This window comes from Octopus sinensis, linkage group LG2 (assembly GCF_006345805.1).
Source record: "Octopus sinensis linkage group LG2, ASM634580v1, whole genome shotgun sequence".
In the NCBI taxonomy this organism is placed as follows: domain Eukaryota; kingdom Metazoa; phylum Mollusca; class Cephalopoda; order Octopoda; family Octopodidae; genus Octopus; species Octopus sinensis.
In genome coordinates, this window is record NC_042998.1 from 112,176,129 (window position 1) to 112,202,322 (window position 26,194).

Genomic DNA, 26,194 nt, shown 5'->3' on the forward strand with positions numbered 1-26,194 from the left:
TAATAAATATTGTTATATTTTTATTATTATTATTATTATTATTATTATATTTTATTATTATTATTATTATTCAGTAGTATATTTTTGATATCGTGCTTTCACTTCACTACCGAGCGCAGCTCTGTGTGCCTTGGATATGTGCTGTGATTTGTTGTGATGCTCTGATGGTTATTGTATGAAAAGTGTTCTGCGTAGGATGTGTGCAGTGCCTAGTAGTGCAATTTTCTGTATGTTATATGTGTCTGTAAGTCCTGGTGTTTTTGTTATGTATTTGTCTGAATATTTTTTTATCATGCCTAATGCACCTATTATGATAGGAATTGTTTCTACTTTTAGATTCCACATTCTGGTTACCTATATTTCCAGGTCTTTGTATTTTGAAAGTTTCTCCATTTCTTTTAGAGACACGTTGTCATCTGCTGGTATTGATACATCAATTAGAAAGCAATTTTTTCTTCATAATCTCTGACAACTATATCTGGTCTGTTGGCCTTAATTTCTCTATCTGTGTGTATTGGCATATCCCAGAGTATGGTTGCTTCCTCGTTTTCTGTGACCTTTTCTGGTGTGTGCCTATACCATCTTTTTTCTGTTGTTATTCCATAATGTTGGCATAGTTTCCAGTGTATATAGGTCCCAACTCTGTCGAGTCTGTGAATATATTCCTTCTTAGCCAGGACTGGGCAGCTAGAGATAATATGATTTATTGTTTCTTGTCCATCTCCACATATTTTGCAGTTACTTGTTATATTTCTTTTCATTGCGTGTTTTTGGTAATTTCTGGTGGGGAGGCTTTGGTCTTGTGCTGCAATTAAAAATCCTTCTGTCTCTGCTTTGAGTCCTGAGCTTCTCAACCATTGCTGGGATTTTTCTTTGTCTATTTCTTTTGCATTTAGTTTAGTCCAGTAGTTGCCATGAAGGGGTTTTTCTTGCATCGTTTTATCATGGTTCGTTGCTGTTCTATTTTTAGTTTGGATTTCATTTGTTTTATAGCTTTTGTTGTTTCTTCTTCTTCTTCTTCTTCTTCTTCTTCTTCTTCTTCTTCTTCTTCTTCTTCTTCTTCTTCTTCTCTTCTTTTCTTCTTCTTCTTCTTCTTCTTTCTTTTTCTTCTTCTTCTTCTCTTCTTCTTCTTCTTCTTCTTCTTCTTCATATTTGTTAGGTGGTATGATTTTGTTTGTCAGCTTCCTAAATACTGAAAACAGTTTTTTGTTTTACTCGTGTTTTGCCGCTATTTGTATCAGTTTTCCTTCCTTCTGAAGTAGATATTTTTGCAGTCCTATGGTGGTTATTTTATAGTAGTTTCCAGCTGTATAAGGCCTACCACCTTCTATACGTTGTATATATAGCCTTTCTATGTCAGATTTGGGGTGATGCATCCTAGATCCTGTCATTATTTTTCTTGTTTTCCTCTATTTTGGTCAGTTCATTTAGTGTCCAGTTAAGGATATTGTAGCTGTAACTTATAACTGGGACGGCTAAAGTGTTGATACCTATTATCATGTTTTTAGCATTGAGCTCTGTTTTCAGTATTGATCTAACTCGTCAATAATATTCTTTTTTTATTTTCTCTTTCATTTGTGTGTGTTGTGTCTTATCTAGTTCATGGATTCCTAAGTAGTTGTAAGTTTGGCTTTGGTCTAATTCTTTTATTTCATTGGTTTTATCTAGTGTGATGTTGCTACTCTTAATTAGTTTTCCTCTTTTCAGGGTTACTTTGGCGCATTTCTCTAATCCAAATGTCATATCTATTTCTTTGGTAAATCCATGAACTGTCTTTAGTAGTGTTTCCAGCTGTTTGTCATTTGTAGCGTATAATTTTAGGTCATCCATATATAAAAGGTGGCTGATCTTTTTGCCGTAACATTTATATCCGCATCCAGTTCTGTTTAGCATATCCGATAGAGGTGACAGTGCCAAGCAGAAAAGGAGTGGAGAGAGCGTATCTCCCTGGAATATTCCTCTTCTAATAGGGATGTCTTTGGTTTTCACAAGTCCCTCTTTTGTTTGGAGCTGTAGCACTGTTTGCCATTTATTCATAGAGTGTCCTATGTACTTTATAATTGTTGGTGCAACTTTGTTCATGGCTAGTGTTTCGAGAATCCATGTGTGGGGGATGCTATCAAACGCCTTTTTGTAGTCGATCCAGGCCATACTGAGGCCTTTCTTCTGTCTGTGGCTGTCTTTAGTTATGGCTTTATTGATAATTAGTTGATCTTTACAGCCATATGAGCCTTTGCGGCATCCTTTCTGCTCTTCTGGAAACAGGTTGTTTTCTTCCAGGTGCTTGTTCAATCTTTGCGATTTTACTGCAGTAAATGCTTTGTACATCGTAGGGAGACAGGTTATAGGTCTGTAGTTTTCTGGTTTTGCTGTCTCATTTGATTTGGGAATTAAGATGGTTTTCCCCTTCGTGAGCCATTCAGGCATTGTCTCTGGCTCTGCCAGTATGTTGTTAAAATTTTCAGCCAGCTTTTGTGCATTCCTGTTAGATATTTCAACCAGGTGCCTTCCAGTTGCTTAGTCTTTGCAGTGCCTGGGTGACCTCTTCAGTTGTTATGGGGGTCCAAAGTTGCTCAGATGCTGTTTTTGTTGTTTTAATACTCCTTTTTTTTGGGTGTTCGTTCGCCGACCATATTTCTCTCCAGAATTCTTCCACTTCTTCTGCCGTTGGTGCTGCAGTGATTTCTATTTTATTTTTGCCAAGTTCTTGGTAGAACTTTTTGGGGTTGGAGTTGAACTGTTTGTTTTGTTCAAAAAACGTTGGCGTTTCTCGTACCGGCGGATCCTTTGTGCTTTGGCAAGGATATCTTGATTCAGCTTTTCTTTTATCTCAGGTAAATCTTTTTCTGTGGTGTTGTATTTGCGGAGTATTTTTGTTTTCTTTTTGTTGCTCAGTAGCGTTGATTATTATTATTATTATTATTATTATTATTATTAGTAGTAGTAGTAGTAGTAGTAGTAGTAGTAGTAGTAGTAGTAGTATTTCTAATTTTTTAGTACAAGGCCAGCAATTTTGAAGGAAGTGGGCAAGATGATTTCATCGACATCTTTACTTGACTGGTACTGTATTTTTCGCCCTAGAAAGGATAAAAGTTAACTTCAGTGAGGTTTGAACTCCACTTAGAAGCCATAAAAAGTCGTAGCAAACTTCGCTAAGCATTTTTGTCCAACGCACTCGCGATTTTTCTAGCTTGCTGCCTTGATAATTATAATGGAACTAACTGATCTCGTACCTCTATCACCCAGGCACCTCTGATCCGCTCGTAACCTTTGTTGAGTCCACTCCACTCCACTTACACTTTCCACAACTCCCTGTTTTTTCTCTCCAGAACATTGGCCCGTTTGAATCTCCTCCTTACTCATATTTTTCTTGTATGTATTAACCTGCAACACTTTAAACGGAACACTGACGACTTCAATCTCACCGGTTTCGGGAAGCCTGCAAGGCCCATGGGCACTGCTTTTTCTCCAGACGCAGCAAGTAAAAAAAAATTAAAAACTCCCTCTTTAAATGTTTTACATTCAAATTTTCTATAGTCTGTGTCAAACTTTTAGTTAGTGGATGTATGTTTGATATTTTACGATGATTACAGTGTTTTAAATTAGCTGACCTTATGAAAAAGAGCTTAAATACCCGTGAATTGATAGTATATCACTGCTCCGCTGCATTCTAGCTTCCTTTAATTTTCATTAATTTAAAAACCGTTTTTTTTTTCATGCCAAAGGCATCCAGGACTACGTTACTCAAAGTGTCCTTCGCACTTTTAAGCCATAACCTGCGAGGGTTTTGACTGCTATTTCTAGCATATCATATGAGCACATAAATCTCAGTTATTACCGTTGTTACGTGACTGTTGGCAAGAAACTAAACAGTAATTAGATACATAACTGAGGCAAGAACTTAACCAATTACCAACTTTATTACTAGAAAATGTTTTCGAGACTTCTAACATTTGGTCTTATTTTATTTCTTCCCCACCCAACTTTTTTTTATTTCTAACTCTACTGAGGTGTATCTGATGTGTTCCTACACGAAGCTTCAACTGAAAGAGAATTCCTGTATGTCCTAGCAATAACGGTGAAAATATTCAGTTTAAAGAAGAATGGAAAATGATACCAGAGAATTCAGCCTATTAAAAAATTACTTGAGAAATTGAATTGAGAAACACGATAGTGTTGGTCTTTGTAAGATATTTATATAACAAGCATCAGTCAGCTTCTTTACTATTTTTCAGTTGTTACATAAGTGGAAGAAAGTAAATCTATCCTGGATGGATAACGGGCTTTACGTTTAACTAGACATAAACGACATATGGTATACATAAATACTAAATATGTGTGTGTGTGTGTGTGTGAGAGAGAGTGTGTGAATGCAGGTACATATGTATATATATATATATATATATGTATATGTACACACATATGTGTATATATAAACATGAATATATATATATATATGTTTATATATACATATATACACATACATTCATATACATATCTAAGATTGTACATATGTACATATATATGTATACTCACACACACACACACACACACACACACACATATATATATATATATATGCACGAATTTATGTATGTATTTATATATATATGTCTGTGAACGAGTTGTGTGTGTGTGTGTGTGTGTGAAATACACTTAGAAGACGAGAGAGTAAACCAGTGCCCGCCAGTTAGCTGTACTTTCAACTAACCTTCCTGTGCAATGAGTACCCGAAGAAAGATAAGATTTTAATAGTCTCTTGACATTAATGCAAAAACTCTCTAACTTCCAAATCTCTTTATTTCTGATGCTATATCTTATATTTCTTCCAATCTCGCTTTCTGTCTCTCTATCTATATTTTTTTCTTTCTTTTGCCTCGCCGTGATCCTATATATATATATATATATATATATATATCATAAAAACAGCCGTTTACTCGTTGCTACTATTCCCTTTCACTGACGCCTATCTTTACATAGGACTTTGCAACTTTCTGAGAGAACTTGACATGTCCATTGTACATAGCGATATGGAAACAACCTTACTCCCAAATGTCCGTATTACTTCCATAACCCACCCCATCTAACTCAATTCACATATCGGTGACAAACATATGGAAAACGCTGGACCATTGGCTCTATATTACAGGCAAGTCAAAGATCAAATAGTCAGAGATCGACTGATAATACTCATATAAACCAGTACAGACTGTCCGTGGTCAATCTGTCGGTTACCAAACGGCCTGCTCCGATCAGGTAGAATTAGTAAAGAAATTGATCGTCGGGAAAATAACAAAATTTGTTAAGGAGTGCAGATGGCCATCCCTTTTATGTTGTGAATATACAAGTCTCACATAAGTTAACTGCTTTTAGTCTTTTCCGATAACATAATGTACTAGGTCGATTTAAATAACTATCACCGACCAAAACCTTAGATGTATGACTTCCTTCCTAAGTTGGAAACAACAGCGATTACTACTACTACTACTACTACTACCACCACCACCACCACCACCACCACTACCACCCAACTCCACCTCAACACAACAACCAACATCATTACTACTCCTACTACTACTAACACCCCCACTACTACTACTAATACTACCACCATCATTACTACTACTACAACTATTGTTGTCTTGTTTGATTGTCTAATCATTTTGATTACTTTGCATCAACTTAGATCACGAAGTACGGAAGTTTTCTTTCGACAATGACAAACACAGAAAAGGTTTATAACTGGCTGTTTTATAAAAGGTTTATATAACTGGCTGTTTTCATGTCAACTGCTGGCTTTACCCCTCTATCTCACCACTCAGTCCTACTCCTCTACCATCAAATAGACGACTCCACCCTTAGTCACTTCACAACGCTATCGATCTCACTTCATTATGAACTGCACCAACTTCACCACCAGCTTCACCGTAACGCCATCAATCACACCACTCCACCATACTACAGTATTATCAGTTGCATCATTTCTCTATTAACTACATTAGTCCGGCATCGATCTCATCAAACCGACATCAATGTGACCACTCCACAATCAGCCCCGTTGTACCATCATCAATCAACTACACAGCTCCACCATTAATCTCACCACTCCAGCACACCTTCATCGCCAGATTCATCATTCCAAGATCAACTTCACCACTCTATGTTAGACACACTATACCATCGTCAATTATTTCATCAATCCACCATCAACCATACCACTCCAACACCAACCACACAACTCCAACATCATTGACACTACTCCAACATCAACAACCATACCACTACATTATCAATCACATCACTCCATGGTCAATCAACACAACTCTACCATCAATTTCACCAATCCAGCATGAACCACTATTACCCCACCATCAGTTGCACTACCCCAACATCAAGCACCTTACTCTACTATCAACACCATTCCGCCATCAATCACATCACTCTATCATAAATCACACTAATCTCCCATAAACCTCAGAACTCTACCATCAACCATAACACAACCATCAATTTCACCCCTACCACCTTCAACTTTATTCCTTTACCAGCAACCTTACTATTACACTCCACCACACCGTCTTCAGTTTCACTACTCCACAATCAATCTCATCACACCCTCATCAAGCCCTCTACCCCAACATCAATCTTACCACTCAATCATCAACCACAACACAACATCATTATTCCAACAACTCCATCACCATCAATCACACCACAATCAACACCCCCCCACACACACACAATTAACTTCCCCACTCCACCACCACCACCAGCCATCCGGCTTCATCGTCAACCACACTTCAGCCCTCCACCACACAACCTTACCACAGACCCTGGAACATTACTATTCATTATTTTAGTACAGAACCCTTCCTTTAGCTTCCCCCGTTTTTAATGTTATTAGTAAGAAGTGTAGTGATAATGGGAACGCACCTTGTCTTACACACCTGCACACATTTAACAACGGCATACACGTGTACTTTTATAGAATGAGGCACGGTTTAGTCTAAAGCTGTCTAACTGTCTGTCTGTGTCAGCGTGTCTGTATGGATTTCTATGTCCCTTAAACTCAATGTTTGCGTATGTGCATGTATATGCATAACAAATGGGTAGAGAAATGGATGTTTCTCTGCGACTATGAATGGTGTATGTATGTATAAACGTATCTATGAATACATGTTTATATTGTGCATGTGTGTGTATGTATTCATATATATTTGTATTGGTAAATATGTATGCGAAAGTATATCTTCCTATGATTTAATATGTGCATGTCATTGTTTTGCGTGCGCGCATGTGCATACGCACTTCCATGTATAAGTGTGCATGTGTTTAAAATTAGCTGCGTATAGCAGTGTACAGTAGATGTGTATGTTTGCATAATCGTGCGTGTGAGTGTAAACATATATGTACGAATATATACGTGTGTTTGTGTGTATCATTTAATGTATACTGTATTAAAATAAGAGCTACTAGTAGCTTCTTGCCATTGACACACATGGCAAGGCAGATTTTCATAGTGTGTCTTTGTCTCCAAGGACTCCCCAGACTCAAGGCTCTTATTTTAATACAGTGTATAATATCTCACAGTGTATTTCTCACTGGATGGAATTCATTTTTGTTGATCTTACTTTAACGGAACTATAAACTATTTATATGTCAACAACATACTTGTATAAGAATAAATTTGCGTTCTACAAAAGTATAGAGTAATCCATTAGATTAATGTAAAATTCTTTTTATAAATAAATATATAACTGAACAAAACAATACACACACACACACACACACACACACACACACACACACACCACACACATAGACAAATAGATGTCAGTACCCCAGGATGGTCACACCCGATGGCGTTAACATGTAAAACAGTAATGTGTATGTATAATATATATATATTATCAGTGGCGACTCCAGCAATTATGTAATTACAGCCAATAACTTGGGCTACTTTTATTGAGCCTGGTGGCAATTCATTTATTTTCGTCCAGCGTCTGGTGGTCATCTTAGACGTGTCTTGTGTCAAAAAATATCATTCGTAGCAGACGTTCTCTCGGCATCCTTCACACGCGCCTAACTCGGGCTCGGAAGTTACAGCCCGAATTGTTATCTATAATCGTAAAAATTAAAAGTAATTCAAATTCAATGTTTTCTTGAAACAATAAATTTCTACAGAGATTAGGATTTAAATTCCAATCTATGAAATGTTCCCGTTCTACAATATTCTTGACAGCCAGATCGCTGATGTTTAATTGTGCATCCGCTGTCGTTATTTGTTTGTTGTTATTCTGTACTGTGTAAAGATCAGTTGTGTTTTGCTTTAATTCTACCCTTAACTTAGAAATGAAAAAAGACATATTAAAACTATACTTCTGTCTTATTGTTAAATTATCAGTGCACATATATGTCTGCGGTATGCATTAGGTCTCTTACCTTTTTTATACATGTGCCTTATGCAAAATCTGTGATGAGTCCGACGCTGATGACTTGGAGTCGCCTCATATATATATATATATATATATATATATATATATATATATATATATATATACACATACATATAGACAGGTAGATAAATATGTATTTTGGGCTTCCGTCAGTCAAAGTTGATCATGTATGTGCCTCTGTATGAATAAGTCTGCGTAGGATTTATTTTCTGGTTGACCAGAAATTACCCATATACACCGATGGATTAAATCTGTCGCCGTTTTAACGCCACAATCTAGAATCGTATGTGCTTTTTCTAGAGCCCATTCTGATTCGAGCATTGGGACCCGGCCACTAGTTTGAGGATATTTTCCTCACTCCTTGTCACCAGTTATGAAAGTCCAATGAAGGATCACAGGAAAAGAGTTTCCTTCTAATCTACTATATAAATAAAACAGAAATGAAATTTTCTCCTTTTAACATGCGCTGAACACTACTTAAACTTTCAAAGTTATCCATGGTTTATAACATCGAGAAAACCTCATAAGTGTTGACCCAGACATATACCAACACGAAATGATCAACATGTTTGACTTATATTAGAGGCATGTCTGGATAAAATCAGATCTGCACTGATCATCACTGTATTATTTAGTCTTTTCATTATTATATCATCACTATTATATATTATAATTTTCATTCCTACATATTATAAATTTATATGCATGTTTATAGGCATAAGTCACGTTTGAATTTAGTTTTGTAAATTTTTAATTTTTAATCAATTAAATTATGGCTTGCACAGCAAGGTTCGGCGAATTTATTTGCACATACGCATATTTGTATGTTAATTACATTCGTAACTGTTAAAATATTAAAATATATAGAAATTGGTATTGAATTATAAGAAAGTTATCAAGAGTCCTGATGATTGGGGTTGCGTTTAAGACATGTTCCTGTAAAAGACTGCGTGTATAAGGAACGTTAAACGCACCTCATGAAACACGTGTAGCAGAGAAATTTAGAAATGATTAGTAAGTATTAAAATAATATTCTATTATATGGTGTGATGTAAATTAGGATTTGATGAATTGTATGGGGACTTCTATCTCTAACATATGTATATATATATACATATAAAAGTAAATAAATGATACAACGAGGTACCGATATTTACTGGAAAATAGCGATCGTAATAAATACGACGCTATTGTATAGCTTCATTGCGTATATACTAGCAAAGACGTGTGTGTGCAACAAACATGAAAAAAAATTGTCTTACCTCTAGGAAGAACATCTGAAAAATGAAAAACCTAGAAACGGATAATGCAGGACCGGTTTCAGACTCTTCAAATACGTTTGACAACGTAGATTTGATTTGTCTTCATCAGCTGCATATACCTAGACAAAATTTCAAATGTTGCCACATCTATGCGAGTACACTCGTCTGAACGCCAAAACGTTAACAGAACAAGAACAGTGAAGAAGTTTCAATGAAAATAATAATGCAATACGAAAGTATTGCTTTCCAGTAAAAGATAGCCCGTAAGGGTAAAATTATACATATAAAAGTAGATAAATGGTACAACGAGGTACCGATATTTACTGGAAAATAGCGATCGTAATAAATACGACGCTATTTTATAGCTTCACTGCGTATGTATATATATTGTTATATTGATATATTGTTATATTGTTATATTTCGGGATAGTAATTTTTTTTGTCAAATTATGTATGTTTGCATGTGTTTGTGTATGTATGTATGTATGTATGTATGTATGTATGTATGTATGTATGTATGTATGTATGTATATGTATGTATGTATGTACGTACGTACGTACTTATAGAATTATTGGCGTTGTTCAGGATTAGAAGTAGCTGTAAGGTATATTCGCTTTAATAAATTATTATTTGTTTTCTTTCGAAGGGTTAATTTTCTAGTAAGAAATTAGATTATGTCCGGTGTGTAATGAATGAAGTCCTACAAACATGTGCATAATATGAATAGTATTGGTCAAAAATATATGAAAGCTTAAAAACAATGCAGCTGCGGTAGGAATTGAAGTAATAAAAAACAATTTGGCTTCATTCAAAGGTAAAAGATTCTAACTTACCCTATGAAGAAAATTGTATATGAAACTTCCTATATTTACACCCTATAAGATAAAATGTGGTGGATGATGGGGTGAAGTTGAAGTACTTGTATATAATGGAGATGTTGCCTGCTTTTCAAAATCTAAAAATATCCAGTTGCATTCCTCAAGTGCTTTTGTGGCTATAGCTGAGGTGACATTTGGACATACAGAAATATGAGCTCTCTTTGTGGTGGGTAGAGTGATTAGGACTCGCTATAACTTTCTTAATAACAGTCAAATGGGCAGTAGTATCCTATCAGCCGAGAAAGAATGAAAGATAAATGGTGTTATGTTTTTAGTGAGGTTTACCTTCTCCTACTAATAAATGACCGTTTATCTTCACTAGAAATAAAGCGGTCAGAATTTATGCCCATGAAGCTCCAGAAATCCAGCACTTTTCTTGTATAAAGCTAGACCAACAAACCTTCTTACCCCATAGTACCCCATAGTACGCAATATTTAATTTATTTCCCTCAGATTCAGCGTAACCCATTGGGTATGAGATCTCAATTAGGCATGTACATAAGAGAGTGCTATGAGGAAAAGAAAATGGCTCTTCAGATTTAACGACATTACCAACATGTTACCTAAAGGCACCCTAGTATTCTCTTTAATCTTTCTCTACTTTTTTTCATACGAATCCACCTAAAAATATGAATTCCAAATTCAGCGGCAATATTTTCTTGTCTGGTGCTTTTTCATTTTCAATTACTTAAGAAAATTATTACTCCAGCACCCGCATTTTTCCTGCTAGTATACGTAGTTATATAAGTATATATATATATATATATATATAGTCAGACTGTTATTTAAAATGTTATACACACAGAGAGACATGTGTTTGTACAAATATTTCAGCAATAAATTGCCGTGAAGGTTTGGAATTTCTCAAGATAAAATATTTATAAAATCCTAGCTGCCAGCTTCATGTAGAAAATTTTGAAGGAATTAATTTTAAAATTTTATTACTGTTTCCAGAATAAGAATGGCAATATACTGGCAGAAATCGATCTTTTCAAAGATAGGAAGAAATGATTCCCATAACGGCTTATATTTACAACCTAAATCTACAGGCTGTTTCTCTACCGCATCTTAAAGCTGAAAATAGAATTATAAATACTTAAATATTATTTATGATTTTGCTATATGGGATTTTACTTCTGAAGATTTCAGAGTCAAATTATTCATTCATACAACGAATGTTAATATGCAACAATATACATATACCTACATAACTACATATACACAAACACACACACAAACATTTTATATATATACGAGGGGTGCTGAAAAGTTCCTGGATTTCGGTAAAAGAAAATGCAGGAAGATTAGTTAATTACGGTTTCATTCAACATATTCCGCTCTCAGATTCACACTTATTGTAGCAGTTTTTCTGTTTTTCGAAGCCCTGGTCTTTCGCAACACCCTTAAAGCGAGGAACTTTTCAGCACACGCTTTTCTTCCTCATGTACTGTTTCTCGCCCGATCGCGTCTAAAATACCAAAATGGTATATCAACCACTGAAAAGCTCACTTGTTGGTTTGAAGTCAGTTACATAAGGATTTGAAGCCATCCACACATTTATTGGTCCAGGTACACAGAGCCTCCCTCCAGTTAGGGACAGCATTATATATATATATATATATATATATATATATATTATATATATGTGTGTGTGTGTGTGTGTGTGTGTGTGTGTGTGTGTGTGTATGTGTGTATGTGTGTGTGTACATATATATATATATATTTATAAATATATATATATATATATAATATATATATATATATATTATATATATATATATAATATATATATATATATATATATATATATATACATATATATATATATATATTATATATATATATATATATATATATATATGAAAGAAGCCCGTTGTATATATGAATATATATATACATATATATATATATGAAAGAAGTCCGTTGTATATATGAATATATATATATATATATATATATATATATATATATATATATATATATATATATATATATATATATATATATATATATATATTTATGTATGTATATGTGTATATGTTTTGTGTGTCTGTGTTTGTCCCTGCACCATCGCTTGACAACCGATGCTGGTATGTTTACGTCCCCGTAACTTAGTGGTTCGGCGAAAGAGACCGATAGAATAAGTACTAGGTTTAAAAAGAATAAGTCCTGGGGTCGACTTGCTCGACTAAAAAGGCGGTGCTCCTGGATGGCCACAGTCAAATGACTGAAACAAGTAAGAGAGTAAAAGAGAGTGTATTTATAAATATAAATATATATACAATCTGACAAGTTGAGATTAACCTTATGGGATGCATTGTGACAGTCTTTCATGATGTCGTCCATCTGACAGAAACATTTCCCTTTCTTCACTTCTTACACTAGTTCCTTACGTCCGTTGTTGTCATCGTCGTCATGGTTATTGTTATTGTAGTTATCTCCAGGTCAACTTTGAGCACGCCAAAATAAAAGCATTCTAAGCACGACCATTCTGTATACGAAATCGCGATTATCTGAAGTGTCCTTCATTATTAATGACAGCAAGATTTGATTTGAGCGAGATTTAGCTGCTATTCTTAGCAGCTCGATTGACTATACGTAGAATCTTACTCGTTGGATTATGATATAGTGGTTGCTATCGAAGAGTCGAACAAGTTATAATTATAACATGTCTGGTCTGTCTGGTTTCTAAATTGAAAACGTCAATATGAAAATTTTATTAAAAAAGAATCAAGATATTCATTTTACATTGCTCTCACAACTGTATGTTGCTGGAAACATTGGACATTTTGCAATGAAAAGTTTCTGTTATAAACATTATTACTCAACTCAAGCACAATTATTGGGCAAGTGGATGATAGTATCGGAAGATATTCGGATATAAATGCCTTGACGGTATAAAATCCATTTACGCCCTGAATTCAAATATCACCCTGGTCATCTTTGTCTTTCGTCCTCCTTTTGTCAATAAAATAAGTATAAGTAAAGTACTGGCATCGATTATATCGATCTCGGTACTTTAAAGGCGGAGGCTTACATGTCAGCTGTTAAATGATTGTAAGTAGTAGAATGATATAATAAATGTAATTACTGCAAACTATACATTTACGAATGTAATTGTATAGTTTGCACAATTAGTAATATGGCAAACAACTACAATACAACTCAATAAATATAGATAAAAGTAACGAAACTAGTTATATAGCGAAGAATCAGCAAACATTTTTGAATAGTGGGCTGGACTATTTGATAATTAGCAAAGAACGAGCGCTGACGTTATCGCGCCACTTGCTAAAAATTGAAGCCATATCTGCCTAAAACTGCACCCTGTTATCTCAAAAGAAAGATACATATTAGTCTTAGATAACATAATAAAACAGAATGATTATGGTTGAAATAACTTTCTTCAAAAGTCTGTTTGAGCAGAGATTGCCTGGAGTTAAATAAAAACTTTTGCTAGCATTCTGAGCATTCTGCTAGGAATAGCAGCTATGTCACTCACCCTTCACCTTCTCTCTCTCTCACTAGGCACACATTATGGCCTTAGAAAATAGGCTATTAAATAAAAGAGTTTCATAAACAAAATTCCGGATTGTCGTAGCTGCAATGATTTAACAGAGATTATCTTCGTCGAGGATGACCTTGAACTAAAAAAAAAAAAAAAGATCTAAGAAAATATGAACAAATATTCAAAATAATTGAACAAGTCTACAATTACTAAAACTTAGAGTAATCCATAAGATTTAAGATTCAAGTTTTCCAAACTACTGGAATCGTCCGCGTTACAGAAGTAATGCGTTTCTGAAAACTTGTCGTAACAGGAAATCACGTTATGCCAAATTAATTTTTTCATTGATTCACATGTCATTAGGTATTAACGTGTTCCGACGGATTTTCTCGAGAAAAACGAAAAACTCGTCCGTTTTTCTGCTTAAATGTAACAACTTTTAAAATACATAGTACGATGTATCTTTCATCGTTTATCTTTTACTTATATTAGTCTTGAGGCGGCTGCCATGCTGGGGCACCGTCTTGAAGAATTTTAGTCGAACGAATCACCCGTGATGCTTACTGATTTTTTTTTTGTAAAATTTTTATTTTAATCTTAATAATAATGCTTACAGAGAGTTACTCTGATATGAGTTTCGAGCTTCAAGTAGCCGTTTTCAAACTGAAAAATGTATGTTTTACTGGTTGCTTAAACAGCAAAATATTTTTTCTTACAAGTATACATACATACAAAAAAATATACACAAAAAGGGGAAAATATAAAGAAATATATATAAAAATACAAAAGCATGCGTGAAAAAGAAGAGGAGGAGGAGGAAGCGAGGCGGAGGAGAGGAGGAGGAGGAAGAAGAACAACAACAAATACAACAAGCGGTAGGAAGAAAGAAGGTGAAGAAGGAAAGGAAGAAAAAAGTAATTGAAGTAAAAAATAAAATAAATATTTAAATAAAGTGAAAATAAAAATAAGAACAAAGATAAGACTAATGGTGAAGTTACAACAGTGGGGAGGAGAGTCAAATCCATCAAGAATAAAGAAATGGAGTATTTTGGAGTAGTCGATAGTATAGAGTTCTTGTCAAAAGATGACCTGTGTGGTGGCTATTGGTTTGATGTCACCTATTCTGTTCTCACAGGTGGTATGGTATACATGTATACACACACATGCACACACATACGTACGCACGTACACACACACAGACACATGCATACAGATCTGTGGTCATCAAAAGATGACCACACAGGTCATCTTTTGATAAAGAACACAACAATATTGACCACTCCAAAATATTTCATTTCTTTATTCGTGATGGACTTAACCCTCCTCCCCACTGTTCTCAATTAGTCTTATCTTTATTCTTATCTTTATTTTTATTTATATATATTTATTTATATATATATTTATATATAAATTTAGTTTTTAAATTTACATTTTTTGTCTTCGTCTTCTTTTTTCCTTCCTCTTGTTGTTGTTCTTCTTCACACATGGTTTTGTATTTATGTTGTTTTTTAAATTTTAATTGCTATATAGTTGAAAAGTTAAAACTTACGCTCATAATGCATAGGCATTTGAATTAATTTTTTCTACAGTATAGCCGACCTTTCACACGGAATTTCGTCTATCTTTAAACCTTAGCTCTGAGACTTAAATGAATTGAATTGTTTATGTATCAAAAAATGTATATAAGAAGAGACAAATTGTTGGCTATTTTGGTTTTTTAACGATTTTTTATGTTATCTTATATTATATTATATTCATAGTAGTACAAGCACTTGAGAATGAATGAAACTGAAAAAAGGTGGATAAAGAAAAGAATGCATGGACAATTTCACAGGGATGTTGAAGATAAGACAGACAGAGAAAAAAGATGGCTATAGATGACTAAAAGTGATTTAAAACGGGATAGACAAAACCCAGATAGATTCCCAATGTCAAATGTTTTGATGCCCATCCTCTGTGTGTGTGAGTGTGTGTGTGTGCGTATGTGGGAGTACACACACGCATACTTATATATACAAATAGATACATATGCACTATATATATATAAATATACACATACACACACACACGCACACATGTATGTGTGTATACATATATTCATGCACACACACACACACACACACACACACACACACACACAGATACGGGCGCAAGCTGTACACACGCATGCCAACACATAGGTACCTGGTTAGTGCAAAAATATTGCTTTCAAGCAATCTACCACGAATCAATATATTGTGTCAATCGAAAAAGTAAGTATTGTAGGTTACAGATTTTCTCATCAATATTGCGATTGTAGAGCTTTCAGGAGTCCAAAAACCGAGGAATTCTTCAAAAATGTTTTGAAGTGCTGCTTTGTTGAATACAGATAATCCGTCGGAAAGAGGTCCGAAGAGGAAAGCTAGATGAGTTGAGTTCACCCAATTTCTTCAGTCATTTCTAGCCATGTTTTTGAGCAATATTATGGAGATCAGTTAGTTCTTTCTGCATTTAGCCGATTTCTGGCAATATTTCTCTGTAATGATGGTTAGGACAGTATTCAAAATTAGTAGCTGGTGGCACCATTTGGCACCTCAACACGGTGACCATGACTTTCTTTCGGGGCAGCTTCGCATGGAGAATAGGCTTAATTGAGATGAAACAGTGGTTGGATCCAGCCAATGCGCCTGACACCGTCAGTTCTTTTTCAGCCACATCTCACAATGCGTTCAAAGAATGGAAATATTTCATTGCGCAGAATAGACTTTGTGACGGCAATTTTATATTTATTTAATAAATTTTAGTATTTTCATTCAGTTCGTGCAGTGTTGCTTAACTTTACAGTGTGGTCCTAGTGTCGAACAACTATAGAATGGTCAGCACTGAATTCTCCAAATAATTATTTTTGTGTAGATTGACTTCAATAATAACTCTTAATTAATTGTTGTCAACTGTAGAAGGTCGTCCATGTCTTGGCTCATCTTTAAGTTTGTTGTTCCCACCACAAAACTTCGGGGGCCAATTTTGAGCTGTACGTCCGTTCTCTATCCTATGGTTAAATGCTTGGTTGATATTACGTGTAGTTTCCGTTGCTTTATGTACTTGTTTGAGTTGATAAAATAAAATTGCTCAGGTATCTTGACAGCTAAAATATAAACTCCGTGTAATGAACATCATGAAAACATTTACGATTTACTTCATAATCGTAAAGTTGTACAGTTTGGTAACTTTAATGTCGTGTTAAGTTCCAATTATGACGCTTAGTTTTGTGCAATTAGTAAACACAGTTTCGGCAAAAAGAATAGAAAAGGGCTGCATATTCTGTCCTTGGTAATAAACTTCGCCGATTTTCAAACACACCAATTCAACAATCAAATAACTATAGAGCAGCTTCGATGCATCTTCAACCCAGGACTCGTATCCAATTGATTACATAATCGCTAGAAGATAAGATAAAAATGGTTTTTCATTCATTCTATACCACTTATTGAATGTCAGATCACTCTTAGCTGCCCAACAAAATATCTTTTAGAATTTCAAGGAAGCAAAAAGAAAATATCAAAGGTGATAGATGCTTAAATGTCAAGTAACTCAAGGCTGGGGATAGGAAACGTGAGCGCCCAGATAAATTAGATGCAACACTATCAAATGTAAATATTAAAGAAAATGGTGAAACACTCCACTTCATTTGAAATACTTGAAACATCCTACATCGTAAGTATTAGGATGTGTTCGATTGACTGGTGAGCAATTTGTGCCTTCAAGTGGAATAGACGTGTAGCTTACTTGTCATGTATATATATATATATATATATATATATATTATATATATATAAACGGCAGTTTGTCTGTGCGTTTTCTGTGTGTCTGTTTTCTCGTACCCTCACTCTGACCACGGTTTTCAACCGATTCTGATGAAACTTGACACACACACATAGCCCAATGTCATAATTCAAAACTAACGCAGCGAAAATTTTGAAAAGTTCCCCCAGTTCAGAAAAAAATCGATAAATTCGACATGGGGTCGAGAATCAGAAACCCAAACCACAGACCGTCTAGGGGACGCAACTCCACCTTTTTTAACTCTCAAAAAAATTTACCATCATTTTTTTCCCATTTTTTTGCCATTTTTTGGCTATAACTCTCTAAAAATGCTTTATAGTTATTTCCCTTACAAACCTGAGCAACGCCGGGCGATACTGCTAGTATATATATATATACATATACGACAGGCTTCTTTTAGTTTCTGTCTACCAAATCCACTCACAAGGCTTTGGTCGAACCGTGGCTAGAGCAGAAGACACTTGCTGAAGGGAAGTGGGAGTGAACTCGGACCCATGTATTTGGAGAGCAAGCTTTTTACCACACATTCATACACATACGCACACACACATACGCACGCTCTCACGCACATGCACGCACGCACACACACACACACACACAACACACACACTCACACACACACAAGGCACACATATATATGGACCGCTAAACTCTACACGTTAGTTTTAATTCTCGCTCTATTCATTTCCTCTTATTCCTTTCTGTTGAAGAGTGTAGGCTCGAAACATAAAAAGACTTTCCCGAACGTCAAACTAATACACTTGGTCGTTGTTCCTACACTTGTTTTTGTCTTCTGTTTTTTCTAAAATTTGAACTGTGTGTGTGTGTCTGTGTCTGTGTCTGTGTGTGTGTGTCTGTGTGTATGTGTGTGTGTGTGTGTGTGCGTGTGTGTGCGTGCGTGCGTGCGTGCGTATGTGTGTGCTCACACAAAACTGCATCGACGCCTTTCCGGCAACAAATGATAACCAAGCCTCTTTTAATTCGAACAATATTATGTGAGGACACTTAAATTTCCCGTGACTATTATTAAATTTCTTGCTATCATATTTTTACGACACACATCTTTTATCCACAAAAGATTGCAACACTTTTCCAACTATAAGAATCGTTTCTACTATAGGCAGAAGGCCTGACATTTTGGCAGAGGGGTAAGTCGATTACTCGACCCAGCACTCAACTGGAACTTATTTCATCAACACAGAAAGGACGAAAGACAAAGTCGACCCCCAGCAAGTAAGTAGAGACCTTGTTTGAAAATTTGGGAAGAGAGATTTTTATTGGTCTTATGGGAAAAAATCGAATCAAGTTTCAGTGTCACTGTTCTATAGGAACTTACCTCAAAAGCCCTGTTCGGGCTTACAAAAATGATGAAGAAATCTCTTATAAATGTTGCGACGTACGGCAAATCGTCAAAATTTATGAATATTAAAACATTAGTTAAGCATCAAGAAAGCAGAATGGACTTTCAAATACAAAAGACAGAGGAATTAAATAGACGATGTTGCAATAAGAAAGTAGAAATGCTGCAGGCTGATTTAGAAAACTTCAAACCGTTTCATTAAGTGTCATGAACTAAATACAAAAAATTAAACAGAACTATTCCAGCTCTTGTTGCATGATTTAGAAAGTAAATCTTTATAAATTGGAACAAATTCAACAGCTTCAAATGCGAAAGCGTTATTCATAATGAAAGTATATAGAGAAAGACATGTAGCTTATGTGCACTGTTGTTATCTAGTTTATTATATGTAAGTTAATATTGAAGTTAAGTAAAATTTACTTGTACTATAAATCTCTTGGCAGATGTGTGAACATCACAACACTACACGTCTTATTTTATAATACTAGCAAATATTCAAATTCCTACCTGTATAAGAAATAATCTTTAGTACTCTATAAATCTATAACTTTTAACGTTTACTACTCCGTACGTTGTTACTTTCTGTGTTATCTAAAGTAGTACCGATGTGGTAAATCAAAGTGACAAAACAGCGATGACAGTTGTTGGAAGCCCGTATCATAATACTGACATGGTCCTTGCCAATAGAAAGAAAGAAAGCTCAAAGTATTAGGGCCTGATTGGAGAAACATCTGTGTTAAAGGAAGGGGTCACGTGTCCAGGTAGATTAAGAGGACCAGGGTAGATAATCCTTCACTTGCCGGACCAATAAATCAAAACAGAATGATGAAGGTTAACAGTGGCCCTTATCGAAGCTAAATTGGGGTGAAGATAAGAGAGAGAGATAAAGATAGAATGTGTGCCGTATGTGTGTTTATGCGTGTTCGTGTGTTGTGTGCGTGCGTGCGTATCAGAGAAGGAGAGAAAGAGAGAGAGAGAAGGGGGGAGAGGGGGGAGAGAAAGTTAATGAAGTGAAAAAAATAGAGAATGCTGTGCTGTAAAATTATAGACGCCTCCACCACCTCCCCAATTGAATAAGAGGTAGAGTGTGTGAACAAATAAATGAATAAATAAACGAGGGGCAGAACAGGAAAAAAAGGGATATAGAGAAAGAAAGGAGAAATGAAGTGGACGTCTTAGTATAGAGGAAACGGGTTATGAAATGATTATTTGCGGACAAGCAGTGGACCTTAGACACGTGATAAGTAGTAAGCCGGTGCGTCGGCCACACGCCGCTTTCTTGGGTAGGTCGCGATAAGTAGCCAGGCCTAGGCAAATATCATGCCGGTACAGTGTCCTGTACACGGCTGTCTGACTTGATATACTTTCTATTTATCTGCTTATTTATCTATCTCTATCTCACAATCTACATATATACATATATACGTACATACATTCATGTATATGTATGTGTGTGTGGTGTGTATATATATATATATATATATATATATATATATATTATATATATATATATACATATATATATATTACATATATATATATATATATATATATATATACATATATTATATATATATATATATAATATATATATATATATATATTATTATATTATATATATATAATATGAGTATATATATAATATATATATATATATATATATATATGCATGTATGTATTATGCATATAATTTATATATACACGTACAGATAGACAGACAGGCAGAGAGAGAGACACACACGTCTGAAATCTATTACTGCGTCTCTACACCTTTTATGACCTGACAATATTTCTACTACAAGAATAAATCTTTTCCAAATTACCATCATCATCAAAAACTACACGCACACGCACATACACACACACACGCATACACATACACACATACATACAAACATACATATATATGTGTGTAGGAGTATACATATATATGTTAATGTGACTATGCGTGTATACATGTATAAATATATATATATATATATATATAATATATATATATATATATATATATATATATATATATATGTATATTATATATATATATATGTTTGTATAAATACACACACACGCGTAGACGTCAACAGCGGAAATGATAGTAAAGATGTACCACCATACCGTATATTAATTATGTTTTAAGTCTATATGTGCTTCCCGAGCAAAATACCCAAATCTGTTTTTTGATTTATTATTCAAGTTACTTATTAACTAATCGTTAGAACAATCACAAATAACCTTTTTTTTAGTGTTATGAATATTTCAATAAAGGGGCTGGAGAGCACTATAAAGGAAATAAACCTGTGACACGAGACGTAGATATGGGTTCGATTCTAAGTCAGAGACAATTTGTGAACAGATTTTTCCCTAACTCCCCTAAAAAGTAAAAGAAACTAAATCTGTCGTTCAATGAATAGATATCGAAAAAGATAGACCCAGATTAAGTTACTGTGGATTATAAGAGCAATGGATTAAACCCAACAGTGCGATTGCCCAGCTCAGATTGTGGTAGAAACCAATACCAAGATAGATAGACAGACAGATAAATAGATAAATAGATAGATAGATAGATGATTAGATAGATAGGTAGATAAATAGATAGACAGACAGACAGACAGATAGATAGATAGATAGATAGAATAGATAGATATGTTTCTTTATTAGCCACACAGGGCTGCACACAGATAGAAACAAATTACAAGGGTAGAGCTTTTCTTTTGAAGGTATTTTAAAAAAAAAAAAAAAAAAAAAAAAAAAAAAAAAAGGAAGGGGGAGGTTCGATCAAAAGGGATCGTAAAAGGAGAGAGAGAAAGAGGACAAAAAATAGGGGGGTTAAAAAAAAAAAAAAAAAAGGGGGGGGGAGGGAGAGGAAAAAAAAATGATCAATAGGGATCGTTATCACAAGAATGTCAATATGAAGTGTAAAGGGGAGGACAGGTGAGGTTTACCCGTGGAAAGAAAAGCCTGCGGAAAAGACCACGGTAACCTCGGTCAATGAAGTCACATTTATATTCTTTTTTTTTTTTTTTTTTTTTTTTGCAAATAAGCAACTCTCTGTTTTCGATTTCTGGGTCATAGGACTATGCTCAAGGTGGCTTCGTCATTCATACGTGCCATTCTTGCTACATTCACCCATCTTTTTTTAAAACATTCGCTAGACAAAAATTGCCTCTCTACTCTCACTTTCCTTTTCAAGTGGTACTTGAAGAAGTTGATGAGAGATTGACCAGAGAGGAAAGTGTTTGTCTCCATCCTTTCAGACGCGTCCACCAGATACATTCTTTCGCCATAGCCACAAGGATGATGAAAATAGCTCTTCCTTCCCGTTTGAAGGAAGGAGGCGTGACAATATTGACGATAGACTCAGCTGATAAACCGACTCGTCCCACACGTGACAGCAGTTGTTCGACATAAGCCCACAGGTCGGAAATTGTTGGACACTGAACGAGTGCGTGCAGAACGGTTTCGTCGCTCTGACCGCATCTCGGGCAGGTCGGCCCCGTGTTTCTCGAGCCGTGTCTGTAGAGCTTATCCCGAACGGGTAGCGCTTCTCGTAGCACTGCCAGGCCAGGGATCTCTGGAAGTTGTCCATGGGCCCTGGCCCGAAAGTCGTCCCGAACAGGCGGGTCAGGTACTCCTCGTCGACGTCCAGGTTCGCCCCGAGCGTCGTCGTACCTCCCCTCACTAAGCCCCTATAGAATGCTTTGGTTGGTTGAAGTCACTTAAGGTCGACCCAGGACGGCAGAGTTGCTTGAGAGCAACGCGACACTCGCGGTGCCATTTGCCCTTCCTCGCGCCTCTTTTTGATCCACGACTGCAGTTCGGTCATGGAGACGAGCTGCGGGAAAGCGTGCCTCACAAACGGCGACCACACCTGTTCACCGTCGTCTACATAGAGCCAGAGATGTCGCAGTCTCAGCGCGTGTCTGCGCATCATCAACCACGGCATGCCCAGCCCTCCTTTAACGGGTGTTGACAGCAAATGGATCGCCTGACCTCGGGACGCATCCTTTCCACAAGAAGCGAAAGAGGATGCGTTGTAGTTTGGTGATGGTAGGGTCGGGACAAGGTACGACGGTCAGGCGGTAGTAGATGACGGACGCGATGTACGTGTTCGCCACCTCCCTCGACCTTTTAGGGACAGTTTCCTCTCGGCCCATTTCCGGGCGAGAGTGAGTGATGGGCCGAGAGGAAAAACTGTCCCTAAAAGGTCGAGCGGAGTGGCGAACACGTACATCGCGTCCGTCATCTACTACCGCCTGACCGTCGTACCTTTGTCCCGACCCTACCATCACCAAACTACAAAGCATCCTCGTTCGCTTCTTGTGGAAAGGATGCGTCCCGATGGTCAGGCGATCCATTTGCTGTCAACACCCGTTAAAAGGAGGGGCTGGGCATGCCGTGGTGATGATGCGCAGACACGCGCTGAGACTGCGACATCTCGGCTCTAGTAGACGACGGTGAACAGGTGTGGTCGCCGTTTGTGAGGCACGCTTTCCCGCAGCTCGTCTCCATGACGAACTGCAGTCGTGGATCAAAAAGAGGCCGAGGAAGGGCGAATGGCACCGCGAGTGTCGCGTTGCTCTCAAGCTAGATAGATAGAAGATAGATAGATAGATAGATAGATAGATAGATAGATAGATAGATAGATAGATAGATAGATAGATAGATAAATAGATATATAGATAAATAGATAAGTTTTCTTATTGGCCACACAGGGCTGCACACAGATGGGACAAGTTACAAGGTAGAGCTTTTCTTTTGGGGATGAAAAAAACAAAAGAAACAAAAAAAAGGGTGGCGAGGTTTCGATCAAGAGGGATCGTAAAAGGGAAGAACAAGAAAAGAACAAAAAAAATAATAAATAAAATAAAAAATAAAAAATAAAAAAAAGAAAAAAAGAAAAATAGATAGATAGATAGATAGATAGATAGATAGATAGATAGATAGATAGATCGATAGATAGATAGATAGATAGATAGATAGATAGATAGATAGATAGATAGATAGATAGATAGATAGATATGTATACATACATATATGCAAATGCGAGCGCACAAATATGCATGCAATCGCATATACACACCTACACATATATGTATACACACGCGAGTAAATATTACACAAATATACATATATGGAAAGTAGAATTTCAGTGCACACTTTCGTGGAAATGATATATTTCTTGACGAGAGTATAATGACAAATTAAATATTAATTGGAGCTTATGACAGAAGTCTATGCGAAAGAGATAAGGTGCAAGGTTTGAATCCAAACATTGTTTGAATATTTGCGTGTGTATGTATGTATGTGTGTGTATGTGCATTTACACAACACACACAACATATATATGTATATATATATATATATATATATATATATATATATATATATATATAGACTTATACATTATATAGCCATAGATGTATGTCCGTGCGTGTGTATGTCTACACACCACACACATATATTAACACACACACACATATTTATATATATATATATATATATATATTATATAATATATATATATACACATACATATATACACACACATACGTGCATATTTATATATAAGAGAGAGACAGACAGACAGAGACAGAGTATTATTTATTTAATGTTATTTTTTTCCGTCTGCTGTGTCATTCTCGATTTAAATTATATATAAGCATAAAAAAGATTACTCTTTTATATTCTGAAAGTTTAAATACAAAATGTTTAAATGATATAACACAATTATGGACAGCAACACTCATGTTAACATCATTTAATATAATAACATCTTCCGTGCATTTTTACTCCGATATTTTATGCTTCTACTTCATCTGAGATGAGTAGGAGCTATAGGTTGTAAGAGAAGTGTAGTTTGTTAGTGACTTGGCCAAATCGTTTTCAGTACATTCATTTGCCACTGGCTCTCACCTTGCACCCAGCTTTCCTCTTTGGCTCCAGGAATTGTCTGCTTACGGCAATGTACTACTTTCTGGGGAATGGTATCAGCAGAAACCTGGCTTAGGACAGCCGAAAAGTTTTAAATGCGTGACGAAAAGTCGAAGGTCGACTTTGCCGTTCATCCTTTCAGGGTCGATGAAATAGGTACCAGTTGAGCATTGGGGTCGATGTCATCGACTTATCCACTACTCCAAAATTTCCGGCCTTGAACCTATAACAGAAGGGATCGTTTTAATGGGAAAATGAAAAATCATCAGATTCGAGAGTGGATTTTCTAACTGCGAAAGTCATTAAAATTAACATTGAACGATAGCTGTTGAAGATGGATGGGCAGAGTTTGATTTCCACCATGCAGAGGACATTTCCAATAAAATTAGTAGCTATTTTGACCGCCTTAGAGGAAGGCCGCCAAGATAAAAATGCCAAGAACATATCCCGATGCATTCGCTGTTTGGCGATGAAAAGCAGAAAAAAATGTAACAGAAGTACCACATGTAGGTTGGCATCATTACTCTCAGAAATCAAAACAATTTGATTTGCAAGTAAATTACAGTACATGTCTTCGAAAATCTGAGGTACTCTTAATCAGTTCACTAAAATACATTACAATTAAATATCGAAAACCTTCTGATCCAATGAGTCGAAATTTAATTTATACGGCTCTCATCGTACAAGAATTTTACCAAGAGTGCATGGATCTGATACTTATGTATAATCACAGCAACGTCATGGTTTGAAAAATACGTCGGTGGCATTCTTGAGATCGTAGAGATCTCGGAAAAGACTTCGATTCCAAATGCCAAGAATTATTTCGGACGACTGTGGATTTTTCCGTATTGACAAAAATCCGAAATATAATGTAGGAATTTTCAAAGAACACATCAAATTCAAGAAAGTTGGTGTGGTGCAGGGTACAACGAAACCTTCGGATGTAAATCCTTAGCAAATTTATAGAATCAATTTG